The sequence below is a fragment of the Phycodurus eques genome, chromosome 21 (assembly GCF_024500275.1).
Source record: "Phycodurus eques isolate BA_2022a chromosome 21, UOR_Pequ_1.1, whole genome shotgun sequence".
Lineage (NCBI taxonomy): Eukaryota > Metazoa > Chordata > Actinopteri > Syngnathiformes > Syngnathidae > Phycodurus > Phycodurus eques.
This window is the reverse complement of record NC_084545.1, coordinates 13,715,707-13,729,412: the sequence shown is the minus strand read 5'-3', so window position 1 is coordinate 13,729,412 and position 13,706 is coordinate 13,715,707.

Below are 13,706 nucleotides of genomic sequence, written 5' to 3'. Positions count from 1 at the left end.
TTTTTCTTAGAATGACTTCAGTTTTTTTTTTTTTTTTTTCCTCTCCACTTTTATTGCTACATGCTGAGCTTTTAGATACCGCTTGGAGTGTGTTTTAAGGCTTGGGTTTAGATCAATTCTGTCTGGGTTCCTTTAAGGGAAATTACTTTTTCACTCCAAGATCTCGTCTTAATAATTGATGGCAAGGTAAAGACATGGGCATGGGTTTTGTGGGATGAAAGAGCCATGCCTCAATCTCAATGGGGATTAAAATAAAGTTTCATAACAAAACAGCTGTGACTCATCACAAACTCAAAATCAATCTTTCCGTTGATGAGGCTTTTCAAACAACTTTAAAAATCCCACATTAGTTGCCATAATGCAGTGCTACTTTGAACAACAGGACCCTAACTTTGTTTAACGTTAACAAGTTTAAGCATTAAAATGCCAAACATTCAATATTGTTAAGTTTGGCATTATGTTTCAGGCCTGCTGCAAATGGCCTCCTAAACTAGTTAGAACACATCTGGAAAGCTGACTCGCCCATTTGAAAAACATCAGAGGAGTCCATATTGTGCAAACCATTCAGTCTGCTGGGAAATCAATGGACATAGTTACTTAAATGCTCTGCTGCCACGAAGAAACATGCGTATGGTTGACTGACGAACGAAATGTAACTTTTCAGCTTTATTGACAACAATAGGACACATATTTTGGCATTGAGGTTTTTCCAATGCTTATGTTGAAGCTATACATGGGAACTTCGTTGATTGACGGGACACAATTACAATCAATAAATTGATTGTTTTTCTAAGTACTACTTTTAATGGGATGTGAGAATTACTTTATAAACGATGGGATACCTGTATTGTATTGACCCAAATAGTTGCCATCTTACTGATGGAGGCCTTAGCCAGTCACATTATACTACATAGTAGTAGTACAGTATACTACACAGTAGCTTTTTCTGAATCAAAAGCTCATCTACAGGTTGCAGATAAGTACAGTAGTCCACTCTGTTTTTCAATTGCTTCAAGACACAATAAACACGAAATTTAAAATAAGGTTTTAATGATCAATTGATGTCCAGCCCTCGTTGAAGCAACTGCAACAGATAACTGATAGACAAAGAAAGACAGAAGATAACGGTAGAAGAGCAACAGAGTTGACCAGCCAGGATTTGACCAGCAATTAAATTTAGAAAAGGCGCAATTTACACAAATTGCCATCCTGCACATCACCTAAAAACCTTCTTCAGACTGGTCAAGTATGATCCATATGGATTAAAACTAACAGCTCCATCGCTCATTCAACCGAAGCCCCACTCAATTTCAAGACAAAGTGTAGTGATTATATTGCCATATTCTATTCTATCTTTGTGTTTGTAGAATAGTTCTAGATTGGGTTCAGAAAAGTGTCCCTTAAATCATCACTTTCATCCCAATGGGGATATACTTTATATATGTATGTATGTATGTATGTATGTATAGCAGCCCAAATTAAAAAACTTTTCAGAATGACTTATCGGTCTGGTAGTAGGTGTCTGAAGCCACATACCACATCATGCGTATGCAATGGTTTTGCCAAACTGTAAAACCAGGTTTGGAGTTTATTTTACTTGCAAGAAAGCAAGGCACAGTACGTCTAGAACAGACATCTGCAAAGAATAGACCTAGTCATTTGCCGTTAATCAAAACAGCCTGACTTTATTGGTGTAGCAGCAATGATGTGTAAGCCTCTGGCAAAGGCAAAGGCAAAGAGAAATAAAAACACAGATGTGTGCGCCTTACACACAGACACACATATGAATAAAAGGTCAAATAGCTTTATCAATAACTGTGGAAAATGTGTTTTGTGAGCAGAAGGAGCGGCTGATCTGACAGTGGCCACTGCCCTGATGAATAACTGCTCGGGGAATCAATAGAAAAGAGGAGTTGAGGTGGAGTGCGGGAACGTTTTGTCATCCAGCGGTACACTCCAATATCTAAGCTCATCCATCAAAAGGCCGCAATGGCACTTTGTCCTCCGCTTTAATTGAAAGCACACTGAAACAAGTTATTTACATGATGGGCTGGATTTGAACGGTTGCGCGGCAGCAGGAAACGTTGCTACTGATGTGCGTTTGCTAAATGTTTGTTTCATGATGCTGACACTTTGGTGTGTCTGGGCAAAGGTTGAGAGCCAGCAGACAGACGCAAAGACAGACTTATGGTCTCTCTGGAGTTTTGAAAAAAAAAAAAATAGAGAGCGAGACAAGGCTAATTTAAATTTAATAATGAAATACACAGAAAATGATTATCATCAGACATGTCCCAGAGGCTATTCACTGCTTGAATTCATTTTAAAAATGCGGCTTTATTTTTTTGACTGCTTATTTTCTAAACTAAATTAAGCTTTGGCAGCATGTCCTCATTGAATAACTATGGCTGCTTTTGGGACTAAAACGTTAGCTTTTCATAAAATCTCCCGACCGAGAATGTTGTTGTGACTTACAATAACTTTGTGTTTCTTTGCTGCGCACAGTTTTGAATGAATGGTAAGACCATGCTGTTTTTAACTTGGAATGTGTAAATTATTGCTATTCTATACGTATTTGTACTGTACAGATTGTCTATCAATGACATATATCTAATGTCTATCAATGACAGCAGCAACATTTAATATGCCATTTCTTTAAATATTCCAATGACAGAAAAAAAAATCTTGTTAACTCAGCCAAGCAGGTTATGTTTTCATTTGCTTGTTATGTTAATTGGTTGGCACGATTATGCAAAACCTATTAAACCAAGGAAGACTCCATTTTATTTGTATCCGGCAAACGGTGGGGCTCTCTTTTGGACCCCAATGTTTTAAAACTAAGTATTGTCTCCAGTGGTATTTCAAATAAATACTTGGCCTAAAAAAATAAAACACAACGGGAATATTCCAGACTGAAACATGTACCCATAACCCATAACTGTGGGTAACTATGAAGGCGGTGTAATTCATTCTGATCCAAAATGTAATTGTTCAGAGGCGGTCTGTGCTCTACAGTGTAATTGTAATTTTGCTCTTGACTGTATTGGTTCTGGATGACCCCATGTGAACTTCAGAGAACTACTGTGTGTCAGTAGTTTGTGTGCTTTGTTCCAAGCAGAGCCAACAAGGCCAGGGGCCAGCTAACATCTGCTGAGCATATTTTTATGTGTAACACTCGTACCCAAAATATCCCTTAGACCACACTGACTGTACTGTACATATCTTCCCCACCCAGACAAAACCTAAACAGGCTGGTTTTACAGTTTTGGCAGACATGACCAAGCCAGACAAGATGGGCCAACACCTATTCATGCGTACTCTGGGAAACCCAATGTTACTTGTTCCCGTTAATCCCAGGGACACACATTGTATGGTAAGTGTCAAAACTAAACAAGTAAACTGGAACTAAACCATGACTGTGTTCACGCGTCACATTTGGTTCAGTTAAAACCAATTGGTGCAATTGCTCTGCTAATCGCTTTTGTTCAAACCAAACGTTGACCTTGATCAAGCGTTAAGACCTCATCTCGCTTCAGCTCAAGTGTGAACAATTCATGAACCACAGGCCGAACCAGCGTTACAATTACAACCATAAACATGGAATAATAAACAAAAAAAAATACTGACACATTCTTAAAACAACAAATATACAGTTGACCCTCAGTTCACGAACTCCCCTGTCAAATATATCAGAATCAGAATCAGAATCATCTTTATTTGCCAAGTATCAGAATCAGAATCAGAATCAGAATCAGAAGTATGTCCAAAACACACAAGGAATTTGTCTCCGGTAGTTGGAGCCGCTCTAGTACAACAGACAGTCGATTTACAGAACACTTTGGAGACATAAAGACATTGACAAAAAACAATTGTGCAAAAAGATGCAGAGTCCTCTAGCACTTAGAGCAGTTCGAATGACTAATATTGCAATAGTCCGGTGCAATGACCATTGTGCAAAGGGCGCTGAGACTTCAAGGAGTGTATGCGGTTTAAAGTGACGAGTAGTGCGATCATCTGGGACAATGACGGTTGTGCAAATGTTACAGATACTCCTCAATCGGTGTGCAAATGGAGCAGATGCTACTCTGGCACGAGTGGCCAGTATATGCAAATAGTGCAGCATGGCGAGACAACTACAGTGAGTGCACGAGTGATACATAATTGGCCCCACAGAAATGTGACAACGAACTCAAGTCAAAAAATTTCCAGCTTGTTGTAATGGAATTATAGGTTAGGTTTTAATTATAGGTTAAATCTATGCTTCAATTCCCAAACAGTCAGAGCATCCATTGATTCCATTTCATTATTTTATTGGGATCATTCGCTATGGTTGAGGAACATGTCTGCTCGTGAACAAAGTCGTGAACCGAGGTTCCACTGTAAGTAAAAATCGAGTGACGCGGTCAAAAGAGACTAAACTATTGTGTGCCACTTTTGACAACTCCACTTACTACACAGCTTTTAAAGCATTTATAAATTTAACAAGGACAAATATATACGGTGCAGTTGACATACAGTACAATTTTGCCGGATATTGTGTCACAAGAGCTGGAAAAGTGTTCAATTGAAGGTTTACTACGTTGGCCTTGTTCTGGTCAGTGCTCTTTACTTGTGTCAATGCTGAACATGCCCGAGGGTTTTAGCAGCACGTCTGATGGTATGTTGACATATGGGACATTTTGGCCAAACTCATCTTGCCTCTTCACTTCACTTTGTCTGACTGTGCAAGCTTGTCAGTTTTGCATTGTTTTTAAGTTTGCCCTCCAGTGTCTGGATTTTCTCAAAGTCAGAATTCTTACTTGTGCTTTGCGATTTTGTGTAAACAAAAAAGAAAATCCCTGATTAAAGGAGGGGCCAATAATATGGAATGCCCGATGAAACCATTCCACCGATAGCCTGAGGGTTTGTGGGAGTAAATGAGCCGTGACGATTATTTTCATAAAAAGCAATAAAGATGGGTAATTATAAAAATGTCAATAAGAATTCATCATTCAAAAATCTATAAAGCCATTATGTTCTTAATTAAAAATATGAGCAGATAAGTCTGAGAAAATAGCATTTTCCTGCACAGGCAACTGTGAAGCCTCGCCTCGTGTTTGTTTTGCAAATTCTTCAACAAAAACATTATCTCTGAAATAATAATCCAATTTATGGTATTGATAGGAATCCCCCATTAAAACACAGGGGTCTGTACTTCATACACACATGCGTCATTAGCCACACCTCAGTCGCAGAGCCGTTGGGTCATTAAGCTGCTGCATTTTCTACCACAAAGACACACACATTTCCATTACATGAGTTGAGTTCAAAATGATTCATATTTATATTTTTTTCACCTAACTGTACCATCAAACCGGTGCTAAAAACAATTAAATCAAAGCTTCAGCACAAAACTTCAAGTCCTAAAATACTCTTGCTATCTACTTACAACATATTTACTGTACAGTGGAACCTAGGTTCATGAACTTTTTCACTGAATGAGAAAAAAAAGCACAACTGAGTGTTCCGCGAGGATGCTGTCTGTGACTGAAGCATAAATTCATGAATTGATGCAATATTTGTCTGAAAGTGTTGTTTCTAAACCAATTTGTCTGTGTACAAGTGCATTTCTGAACCGAGGTTCCACTGTGTACGAACAGGGGGTATGCATCATAATTCCTGCTAAAACATGTTATCGTCACCAGCCGATTGTCAAATGAAATACACAACACGTTTCATGTTGGCTTCCTTTCAAATTCTTCGTTACACTCACAAAGCTGCTCATTGCAAAAAAATGTTCGAAGAATTACAATGTATTTGACTGATCTGTATGCATACATTCACTTAATTAACAGAAAAGCCGTCTTACTCCTCCAAAGGTTGAACAGGTTAAATTACACATAGCCGTATGAATAATTTAATAATAGCCTGTCTGTCGGTCTGTATAGGAAAAAAAGCCTCACAAGCTAGGACGGAATTGACAATGTATTTGTAATATGAATAACCTGATAAATGTTTGTTCATATTTCTACAATTTTGTTTCCTGGCATTGCGTGATGAAAAGATCTAGAGCTCCACAAGATCATTTTTAGGGATTTCAATTTAAAAAAAAAATATTTGGAATTCCAGCCTGTGCATGCCAATAACAATAAACACCACGTCAATATTAGACATACAACAAGACGGCTTACAAAGCCACGTTTTAATTATAAATGTTTGACTCTCACTTGTGAAAGGCTCTCAAACAGGAAATTCAAGCCTTTTAAAAAAATAAAATCAAATTTTTGAGTGTTACACAACATCTCTATACACGTTATTTTGAGTGTGTTTTTGTGTGCATGGAAATCTCACGCTCATCCTAATGTTTTGATCTGGTGTGTATCTGTGTGTGTGTTCACATTGGACATTAGGGCATCTCTCAAAGCAGTAATGGGCTTTGATTCCCCTGGGCTGCAGTGAGATGGCCACTTCTTACATTAGCCAGTCAGGTATGACAGTGCCACGGCTCGCCTTCCCCTCGGCTGGCCCGGATTAATAATAAATGAAAGTGGTATTTCAGTCCTCCAAATCATCCACAGGGTCAAGACTCTCTTCTCGCAATGAACTTTGTAAGATGCGTCGAAGCGCAGCGAGACGCTAAAGGTTAGCGTCTCGGACAAGACAATGGTGCAGTCGGCCTGCAAGCACAAGTAGTTGATAAACCTCCACTACAACATCTCCACCCCACCTTGTTGGTGAGCACCTTCCTTTTCTTCGTTTGTGTTTGTGTGTGTGGGGGGGGGCGCAAGGCATGGCAGATGTACCAAGAGGAAAAGTTAGCACTCCGACAGAGGATGCTAAGCTGGCATTCTATTGATTTTTATCCCAAAGACTGTAATTTTGAAAGCTTGTAACAGAAGATGAGGTAAATATCCTTTTATTTGCTCAAATGGATTCAGATTAGATTGTACTGACATGAAAATTGTGACGGAAGCTGCAATTTCACTTCATTGTCCTGTGACACGTGCTAGATAATATTAGTGCTGCAAAATGTTAGACATAGACTGATGTAAGTTATGCCTCAGTACTTTGACTACCAATTCATTTCACTGTGCTGCAATTGAACGTACAGTATGTATCATTTGCTGCAGGCTTATTTCAGCTCTTAGTATCGGAGAGGCAAACTGGATCCTTGTCAATATATCTCAAAACATCAAATTGTTTGTATCTTAAAGGGCTAAAAAAAAAAAAGTTCTAAACTACATCACGAATCCATTGCATAAAATGTGTTCCTCATACCCCAAAATGTGCATTGATTTGTGTGGCTCTTTGTGTCAGTAAAAGTCACTTCAAAGCAGCAACCTCTTACAAATCTCCACGTGTACGATCAAGTCGAGTTAATAACGAGTGTTTATAGCTCCGTCCCAGACAGCCATTCCGCTTCATTCTTCTATTTACCCTGCAAGGTGAAGTTAACCTTCTTCAGCTCATTGTAGCCAGAGGAGAAAAGCAGAGATTAGTGTAGTGGTCATGGGGATGTGACCGTGCATAAAGTACACAAGCACATAAAAAAAATATTGCTCTTCACTAAAAGACAACTGAAGTTTATTATATTAAAACTATATTAAAACACACACAATCGATTTGTGCTAGCCACTGACTGTCAAGCTACCATATGCTTGTCTCTTGTGATCACATGGTGTGTTATGTTTGTGGTTGATTTCATTTTATACTTATGTGACAATTGATGTTAATGAATTATTCGAGGGCGGCACGGCGGGCGACTGGTTAGCACATCTGCCTCACAGTTCTTCAAATCCCGGCCCCGCCTGTGTGGAGTTTTTTTTCATCGGGATTTCTCTGGGTACTCCAGTTTCCTCCCACATCCCAAAAACATGTCTTTCGTTGTTTGTTTATATGTCCCCTGCGATTGGCTGGCGACCAGTTCAGGGTGGACCCCGCCTCTCGCCCGAAGATAGCTGGGATAGGCCCCAGCACGCCCGCGACCCTAGTGAGGATAAGCGGAACAGAAAATGGATGGATGGATGACTTATTCGAGTTCATCACAGATGTTTCATGATGGTGGCAGTTTGGACTCGGGAATGGGATATGTGTGACCAGTGTCAGGGAATAGATTGCTCAACTTTAGAGGGTCCACTGGATCTTTTATGACTAATATAGCAATAACAGAGTCGCTTTTGTTCGACACTCCGCAATCTTCCTTCATCTATCCATCTTCTTGTTCATCTGTCCATCAATCAAGTGTGCTATTTAAGGCTGAATCTCATCTGAACAAAGCAATCAGCCTTGTGTTTCGCCCCTCTTTTCATTAGAGGCCATACAGACCGTAGCATATGTGTGTGGGTGTGTGTGTCCATGTGTGCAGGGGGGAGTGCTTATTAGCCAAGGTCAACTAATTATTTGGCCAGTTTAATGAAGGTCAGTGCTTGTGTGTACCCATATGCTGATGACCTGGACCTGATTGAGATAAATACTCCTCTTCAGTGCTCCTGTCATCTGTCATCTTGATTAAGAAACCAAGAGACACATTTTCTTTATCTTTTACATTTTCCTTTAGCTGTATCAGTACTAACTGTGCTCTTATTTCGGGTCTCAGTTTGCAAAAGAACAACTGCAAAAGGAACACGATGTAATTATCTATAATTGAATAGGAACTCATCAACACTCTCTCTATATAGGCTTGTCACACTTGAATACAGTATGTGTGCAGAGAATGTCACCATTATGATGATGGATGGGGCAAACCAAATGAGGTAGATTTGATTATAAGAGTTGAATTACATATCCACTTACCTGATGCTTAATGAAGTGAAAGCGACAACCTCTATTATTCTTGTATCATGCATGATTAGCATGCTGTAGCAATATGACCGAGGCTTACTTATCTGCCGCCTACCGGAAAGCACACGCATGATTCTGTTACTGTATCCAGTGTGTACTCACTGAGATCTTAATTTGGTATTTAGAAAGGGAGAAAGCTATTGAACTTTCATTCTGAAATTTGCTTTGCCATTTTTATGAGGTAAAAAAAAAAACTACTAGTGGAACCCTAATATGATAATAATATAATTGCATTAGTGTACAGCAGCGGTGTGGAATCAAGTCCCATGACTCGGACTCGAGTCAGACTCGAGTCATGAATTTGATGACCTTAGACTCGAATTGACAATATATTAAAAGACTTGCAAGTCGACTCGGACTTGAACAGCAATGACTCGTGACTTCACTTGGACTTGAACCCATTGACTTGAAAAGACTTGCTATTTTGACCAAAGCACCGAGAAAGCAACACTTAGTAGCTTTGTCTTTCCATAGCTCTTTATGTGCAACTTACTGTGTTACTACAAGAAAATATGATAAGTGACTACATAATGCTAAAAGTCTTAATGACTATTTATTATGTCGACGTGTCCCACACCATCACTGCTAATGTAAAGTTAGTTCTTATCTTTTAACAGTTAACACCCTGTTGGGCATGCTCGGGTAGAGGAATTGACCAAGATTCTTTCATTCTTTCACACAATACCTAAAGTAATGATTTCATTAAAAAAAAAAAGGCCAGTACAACATAAATCAACAATAAATGTGACAGCTAAATAAGGTATACATTCCAAGAACCACTGTTAACATAACTACTTCTTCTTTTCCTTTCGGCTTGTCCCGTTAGAGGTCGCCACATCGTGTCATCCTTTTCCATGTAAGCCTATCTCCTGCATCTTCCTCTCGAACACCAACTGTCTTCCCTCACTTCATCCATCAACCTTCTCTTTGTTCTTCCTCTAGCTCTCTTGCCTGGCAGCTCCATCCTCATCATCTTTCTACCAATATACTCACAATCTCTCCTCTGGATGTTCTCTCTAACTTTGTCTTCAAAACAGTGCTCATTTCTAATCCTATCCAACCTGCTCAATTCTAGAGAGAAGCTCAACATCTTCATTTCCGCCACCTCCAGCTCTGCTTCCTGTTGTCTCTTCAGTGCCACTGTCTCTAATCCGTACATCATGGCTGGCCTCACCAGTGTCTTTAAAACTTTGCACTTCAACCTCGCAGAGACTCTTCTGCCACACAACACACCCGACACAATACTGCCAATTTTGATCAGTCCCTTAGTTTTCTTATATAAGTTATAAAATGTACTTGTCTATCAAATTTAGTTTGATAAATAAATCTTTTAAAATACATTAAATATATAAACGGAGTATGTAATATCTACGTATTAATTCAATATAAATATCATGTATATTATAATATATTTGTATTTTGTTGGTAACACGACTCGAAACTCAAAGTGTAGGACTTGCATGTCTCGACTTGAGACTTGACTCGGTACTTGCCTGTCTCGACTTGGGACTTTGCCCTCGGGACTTGAGGGCAAAGACTTGAGACTTGCTCGTGACTTGCAAAGCAATGACTTGGTCCCACCACTGGTGTACACACAACTGCTGTTTCAACTCGCACAACACCGAACACGATATAAAGTGGAGTTCAATTGTAAATTAAGCTTTAAATACTTTCTGTTTTGCGCATAAGGCAATAAAAGTGTGGTGGAATCTCCAAAATCAAATGGAATGTAAAACTGTGCCTCAACGTTAAAAGAAAAATGTAATATCTACTCAGTCAGCAGGAAGGTAGTTTTGTCCCCAACCATATTCAAAAGTCCGATCAATCATTAGTCAATATTAAGCAGGTCACATACTGTACTGGTCACATAAAGGATTTAGGATGGCATCAATTCAACTAAATCCACTTTAGATTATTTCCAATCGGGAAATCATTAAAGAACCTCTCTTTTCCTTTTGTCTTTTTTGCTAGAGTTGTTTTACTTTTTTAAAATCAGTCTGTTAGTGTGACTTCTGATTTCAAGAGTCAGTCCCAAAATTCTCCCCTCTGCTAATAAAGAAGGGGTCCACAAAATGTCTTCTCTCCATCAGCTTTAAAGTCCCTCTCTGGCTGGCTCTGCAAGCCTCAGCATCTCTAACAAGCAGCGGATACAGCGCTGGATTACTGTAGGCGTTAAATCAATAGCTGCTGGTCTCCGAGGCACAACTATAGATTATGAATCAGTGTTGGTGAGCAGAGTGCTATAGTGGCGAAAGAGAGGAAGATGACTTGGGGGAAAGAAGGGAGCGGGAAAAATACTGATTGGCTCCATTAATGTGTCATATTATCAAGTGGACATGGTTGTTCAAAATTCTAATGATAATTTAGAACAAAGTTAAGAGGAACACATTCATGATTACTCACATTGTCTTTTTGGACATGGATATGTCATCCAATTTACTATTTTCGTGTGTATGATGTACTGTATGTACCATGTTGTCAATATCTATTGTAGGAAATCATAAACGTGATATCACAATGTATACATAGTACGTACGTACAGTATAGCAAAAAGCTTTTTTTTCCTGTCCATTGCTCACTACTATTGATCTGGCAGGTGTCATCAAAGGCTGAGTAGTTCTGTGTACAGTGTGTAACAACAACACACTGTATGTTCACTGACATATAAAGCGCTCTTTCTTATATTATGTAATTTGTTAGGAAATCATACAAATGCCCTATCACTTCATTACATTTCATGGAATGTGTATGTATAGTAAGTTGTTTTGTTTTAAGACAAACACACTTATATAAGGACAAATGTTTTATTTTTTTTTATTTTTTTTTACCAATTACAGTACTCTCTTTTACTAATGTGAACTAAATTCTGGTAAGCTAGCACCAGCAATTAGACATCACTGATGCAATATAAAAAATGTGAGGTTTCCAACAGACTCCTGCTAATATAAAAGTGATTCATTGCAAGGGGGGGATCAAATAAAAGCCCATTAACCTGTATTGAACCTGTGTAATCTCTGCAGTGGGCTCAGCTCTTTGCAGCCCTCCATTTAATTCAAGGCCCTCTGAGTCCTGTTTACAGATGCTATCTAAGTAGCTTGATTCAACTGCCAATGAATATTGGCATCTGTCTACACCCCATAGACCCTGCTATTTGGGGCGGAGACCACAGGGTTAGCCAAACACAAAGTGAACATGACATTTCCCTTGCCTTTGCGAGTCAGATGCACAAATGCACGCAGGCACACAAACACACACGCACACAGGCAAAAATTAAAAATCATCTAAAATCATGCATGTGCAACGAGAATAATGTAATTAATTTCACAGCTCACCCGTGATACAGTATATTATCAGAACAATGCAAGTACATGTTTGTCTGTCCAAAAAAGTATGGACATGGAAGTAATCGTATGCGTTTGCGCGTTCACACAAAATAACCTTGCTCAGGGCTGGGCTAGACCCACACTGCCCCCTGGCTCGCCACTCCTCTCCTCTGTTTGTCGAGCAGTACAAGATGCCTGAGGAAGAACTCGTCTCCCACCGCAGATTCAGGGTCAGATTACCCAGGACCAACTCCCTAACCTTAACCATTAGAAGGATAAGAAAATATCTGTTCTAGGATCAGGGGTTGGGGCGCTCCAGATAATATTGAGGAGCTGTCAGAGGTGACTAAGTTCAGGGTCAGGCCCTCGGGAACACTGAGGTGGGAACATTCAGCCTGGCTACCATACAGTAAAGTGTAAAAGGGAGTTCTCTGTATGATAGATAAATAAAGAAAAGTGCTTCCTGGCACGGGCTTATTGTTTAGCTTGTAACTGACAGTGTATTTCACCAGTATAGAAAAACACTACTTACCATTACCCGAAAGTGATAATAATACCATGTCGATGTAAAGTATTGTGTTGCAATGTGAATTAATTAGGTAAAGCTTCAAAGTCCAATATCAAGTGTTCTCACTGTGGATAATTGCAAAGCAGACAGTGTTAAGTGTTAGTAAGTTCGAGTCGCCACAACCTGCCAGCTGTGTCTCAGAAGTGGCTTCCACCCTACTATGGAGCTGTCAAGGTCAGTAGGGACACACACACATGCATGCACGTAGGCACGAGCGCGCGCACACACATACATACACAGACACACATAGCACCAGCATGATTAATCTGTCAATCAATGCCCCCGATTTACCGTGCTGGCCCTTCCCCATGCACAGTTGCTGTGAATTGAAACAAGAGCTTGAAAGATTGGTGTGCTACTTTTTTATTGGATTGGTGCAATCAGTCTATTCACCACATTTTACACGCCGCACATGCAGAGCATTGTACACGCTAGCACGTGATCCTGTTCAACACTGCCAGTGTACACCACAGTTAGCCTTCATTTTATTGCATGTGGGTCTTGTGAGGACAGCTGGGAAAGCGCAAACTGTCGAAGCCTTGCTAGGTCGAGCCCCCAAAAAGATGCACAAAACACACTTATTAATTATGTGCTGCGACTATACATTAAGGTTGCTCTATGGATTATACCTTTAATTATGGTCAACTGACAAATAATCTTTTGTACAAATGCATGTGTGGTATGTGATCAATCAGAATCAGAATCAGAATCATCTTTATTTGCCAAGTATGTCCAAAACACACAAGGAATTTGTCTCCGGTAGTTGGAGCCGCTCTAGTACAACAAACAGTCAATTTACAGAACACTTTGGGGACATAAAGACATTGACAAAAAACAATTGTGCAAAAAGATGCAGAGTCCTCTAGCACTTAGAGCAGTTCGAACGACTAATATTGCAATAGTCCGGTGCAATGACCATGGTGCAAAAGGCGCCGAGACTTCGAGGAGTGTGTGCGGTTTAAAGTGACGAGTAGTGCGTTCATCTGGGACAATGTCGG